Source organism: Sinocyclocheilus anshuiensis, unplaced genomic scaffold (assembly GCF_001515605.1).
Source record: "Sinocyclocheilus anshuiensis isolate Anshui unplaced genomic scaffold, SAMN03320099.WGS_v1.1 scaffold335, whole genome shotgun sequence".
Lineage (NCBI taxonomy): Eukaryota > Metazoa > Chordata > Actinopteri > Cypriniformes > Cyprinidae > Sinocyclocheilus > Sinocyclocheilus anshuiensis.
Window position 1 is genome coordinate 363,359 of NW_015548239.1, and position 5,037 is coordinate 368,395.

The window sequence follows — 5,037 nt, forward strand, 5'->3', positions numbered from 1 at the left end:
GAGAATAAAAGTTACGCCTTCTTTCTTTGCGTGAACATTTGGTACGTAGACGTAGACATGTGGGGGCGTGTTAGAGCAAGCCATTTTAGGTAGGCGTGGTTGACTCTTAACTTTTATAAAGAATATCTCTTTGGATTTGAGACTTTAGTCTTTGCAACTTTACAGATCTTCTTTATGCACCAAGAGCTTGTAACACTCCAAAGAGAAAGGAAAAATTGAAATCGCATCATATGACCCCTTTAAAGGTGATTTTCTCAATATTTTGATTTGTTTGCACCCTCATTGAGATTCCAGATTCTCAAATAGTTGTATCTCGACCAAATATTGTCCTATCCTAACAAACCATACATCAATGGAAAGCTTATTTATTCAGCTTTCAGATGATGTATAAATCTCAATTTCAAAAAATTTACCCTTATGACTGGTTTTGTGGTCCAGGGTCACATATTTGCATCTGAAGCTTTATTTTAAATGTCACTGGCCAAATTTTTTTGTTTTGTTTTGTTTAGTTTATCCAAGACAAAAACAAGTTATAAAAACAGACATTTTTGTCCTAGACTGATAAACTCGTCTCTATAAAGAGAGCAGTGAGTGTTAAAATTACTTGTGTGTTTTTGTGTCTTCATGCTCCTGTAGTGTAGAGAAAGGAAAAGGTCCCAAAATGTAATAATAATTTATTGGATGTTGCTGTTAATTTTTGTTTATACACACAAAAGTGTAAACAGAGATATGAAAAATAGAAACATGAGATTTGAATTATATTTGTCATTTGCCTTGTTTATAAAAAAGTGTACAATTACTATATGTTTATGCAGAGCCAAAGCCAATCTCACCACACCTGTTCCACTGAAGTCGGTTTAAATGCTAATTAAATAAGTTTTTGAAAAAAAAAAAATATATATATATATATATACACACACACACACACACATTTTTACCATAAAGTAATTCTGCTCTGCTAATAAACTGTAAAACAAAGTTCTCCTCCTTGCATGATAAGTTTTGGTGTATTTTTTTGTGTAAAATGCACTGGCATTAAAAAAAAAAGTAGGTCTCAGCCTACTTGGGGGGAAAAAATTTATTTAAACTCATGACGTGATCTGACCTCAGCTCTTTGCAATGTGGGAATGTACACGTCAGGTGGCTATGTATTTACCCAAACAAGTTGTTTGGCGTAAAATCATTATTAGTTAGCAAAACAAGCCAAAGATAGTTTGAGCAGGTGTGGTGACTGAAATATTACAGGCAGTCATATTACATGACAGGCTGCAGGAAAAACATTTAATCAGTAGCCTACCACATATAGAATCACTGTCAATAGCTACACATAGGCTATTTGCAACGTAAAGATTTATCAAGTACAGATAGTAAATAATTACAGATCAATATATTACAAATAAACACTGTTGTTTACCAGCCATGACTTGAGCGAAATGACACATATTTCACGCACTAGCGGGAAAAGCCAAAAATGCCAACAGCCTAGTGACACTAGTACATTGCTTTCATTTTACCACAGGTTTTGGAAAGAATATTATAGTACTGTCATGATAATGAACAAAAATCTGCATCTTTGCATTTAAATGAGGCGTGTCACATGGGAATAAAAAGGAATGCAATGTCACGAGTCGTGTTTTTAAAAATTGACAAAACTTAAAAACACAGCTCCTATTCGTAAATAAGTTAAAAAAATTCTAAATCGCATGCAAAAACGCGTTCTGTGTGAGCCGACCTCCCATTCACACCAAGGACGATAACTATTCAAAGTTATGATTTGTTGGTATGAACAGTTATCTTTTATAGTATGGTTTTTTGGTGTGAACAGGCCTTAAAGGGATACTCCACCCCAAATGAAAATTTTGTCATGAATCACTTATCCCCATGTCGTTCCAAATCCGTAAAAGCTTTGTTCGTCATCGGAACACAATTTAAGATATTTTGGATGAAAACCGGGAGGCTTGTGACCGTCCGATTGATTGCCAAGTAAATAACACTGTCAAGGTCCAGAAAAGTATGAAAGACATCGTCAGAATAGTCCATCTGCCATCAGTGGTTCAACCATAACGTTATGAAGCGACGAGAATACTTTTTGTACGCGAAGAAAACCCAAATAACGACTTTATTCAACAATTCGTCTTCTCTGTGTCTCTCCACATCACCGTAGCGCCATTTCGGAGAATATTTGCTGAACGCAAGCAGCGTATGCTCTTCTGTGTCAGCCACGACACAAGGATACATTTTCTACGTGTATTTACGCTTCGATTTGAACGAAAACAGCGCATCCGTGCAGCGCGGCTGACACAGAATAGTGTACGCTGCGTGCGTTCAGCAGATATTCTCCAAAATGGCGCTGCGGGGATGCAGAGAGACACAGAGGAGACGAATTGTTGAATTAAGTTGTTATTTCTGTTTTCTTCGCGTACAAAAAGTATTCTCGTCGCTTCATAACGTTACGGTTGAACCACTGATGGCAGATGGATTATTCTGACGATGTCTTTCATACTTTTCTGGACCTTGACAATGTCATTTACTTGGCAGTCAATCGGACGGTCATAAGCCTCCCGGTTTTCATCCAAAATATCTCAAATTGTGTTCTGAAGATGAACGAAGCTTTTACGGGTTTGGAACGACATGGGGGTAAGTGATTAATGACAAAATTTTCATTTTGGGGTGGAGTATCTTCAGTTAGCGGTTTCATACATATTTTAATATAGTTCTCTTTAGAAACATTGTGTACTGTTTCCCATTTCTTATTTGTCCAATTCATAAACTACCAGTGCACTACAATGAGTCATGTGCAAGCTCAATGTGTTTAAACACCATGAGTCTCTTGAGCTCTTGGGAACGTTTGGTCCATCTAACAATTCACCTCATACATCTCTGCACTGTCTTTGAGTCTCTGCTTGTGGCAGGATGAACACTTCATGCTTTTGAACCCAAAGAGCAGCGCGGCCCCTCCCAGCACCTGTACCCAAGCTCCCACCCTCCCGAAATAGAGGGAACCGGCCGGGTGTAACGTTAGTCGGGGTGGCTTGTGTACGTTGAGTCCTTGCGTCTCTGATATGGTTGAATCTACCTCGATCCCCAGCTTCGAAATATTATGTGTGTACACTCCTAATGCAGCCAGACTGAGCACACCCGCCAGCACCACCAATAGGCCACCAGCTGCCGCTACACTCCTAAGAGGGATATCGGTCCAGCAGCGGCAAGGACAATCCCCGCGCCGCACAGGAAAAGAGACGACAGCACCATCCCCTGGACCATTCGAACCCGAGCATCCTGCTGGTAGGACCCAGACACGGGCCAGCACTCTTTGACTTCAGAGTGCACCACCTGCAAGCAGCTCTCCCACAGGCCGTCCGAACGGAGAAGGAAGAGCTCCGTTGCTCCACCATGCCCTGCCGCACCCAGCCGCGCCTGTCCCTCCCTCCACTGCGGCGTGATCGCTGCAGTGAACACCAGCACAAGGCCCAGAGGAGCAAACACCACCCCCATCATCATGGACGCTGGAGTGTGCATCACGTCTTTGTAGATGTGCAGCTCTTCAGGATGATGCTAAGCTAGAAACCATCTGGCAAAGACCTGGTGAAAAGAATACAATTTCAGTTATACTTGATCTACTCGCATCAGATTACAGAAGATTCTTTCATTTAAATCCCCTCAGACACCTGTTGGCAGAAGTACATTCCTGGTTTCACAGTCTGTTAGATCTAAAAGAGAAAGAGTGCGTATATGAATGTCTTGTTAGCCGATGACTCTCTCTTTTGAGCTCTAAGAAACATCGTCAGTCCTGGCAACCAGCACAGTGGAGGTAAATGGCCCACTGTTGCTAAGAGACAGTAACCTGGACGATCCTTCGGTTGCATCTTTTGTGTTACATCTGAAATGGTTCTAGCACTATCAGCCACAGGTGCTAGTCTCTGAACATAATTTTCTGATGCAAATGTGTGGTTGTGTTGTCGCTGATAGTGTGAACAGGATACATTTTGAAACAGTCTTACGGATATATACTTAGACAGGAAGCCAGACGTCTGGGAGCTGAGAGAGCGAGCTGATGTCTGTTCCATGAGACAAGGACAAAAGAGACTCTGCAAATTATGTGATGCTATAAAAAGCAGCTATTTTTAATGCATGAACCCTCACAAGTCAAGTCAAGTCAAGTCACCTTTATTTATATAGCGCTTTTAACAATACAGATTGTGTCAAAGCAACTGAACAGCATTAATTAGGAAAATAGTGTCAATAATGCAAAATGACAATAGTAAACACTAATTTTTCAGTTAAAGACAGTTCATCATTGAATTCAGTGATGTCAACATCCAGCTCAGTTTAAATAGTATCTTTGCAATCAAGTCTCGGACTTGTGAGCGTCAGCCTGGGATGTTTCCAACGCGGCTCTCCGCGCTCTCAGCTGGGTCTGCTTCGCCACCAGGTCACGGATCTGCTTCTCCACGGCCTCCAGCTCGAACGTGTCCTCGCCTGCACTCAAAGGTAGACACACATCCGCCATTAAAGCAAGTAACAGTGAATAGTGTATTAGTAATGTAAGCGAGATTAGCGGCAACCACGCTGGCGATGCTAGCGGGCTATATGCTAATAGCGGACTCGGGAAGTCAAAAATAGAACTAGTGATAACAAGGCGCTCTGATTGTTTTTGTTGTAGAATACGATAGGGGATATATTCACACGTTATAGAAACGAAAATGATGGTGTATAAAATTGATTTTAAGAAAAAAACATTAGACGACAAAGAATTAACTTGACGGAGCTCAAACTCAAAACACACGGCAGCACAACACAGACACCCAATATTTTTTAACAAGTCTGTGGAGTATTTTCATAATCTCATTGGTTGTTAACCGGACTCTTGACAACATCACCTTCAAAGGTATCTGTGAGAGGGGTGTGGGTGTACATTTCAACAGTTTGGTCAATCACTGCATGCTCTTAATGTCAAGTCTATCATCACAAATTTCCTGTTCCAGTCACTTTTGTTGCATGGCAACCCAAAAACAAACATTTAAAAGGGTGCACTGG

General features: G+C 40.9%; 1 pseudogene; it reads right to left on the bottom strand.

Moving 5' to 3' along the window:
• Positions 1 to 2,857: 2,857 nt before the first annotated feature.
• On the bottom strand, positions 2,858 to 3,519 carry LOC107654842 (claudin-23-like; annotated as a pseudogene).
• Between the last annotated feature and the right edge of the window lie 1,518 nt (positions 3,520 to 5,037).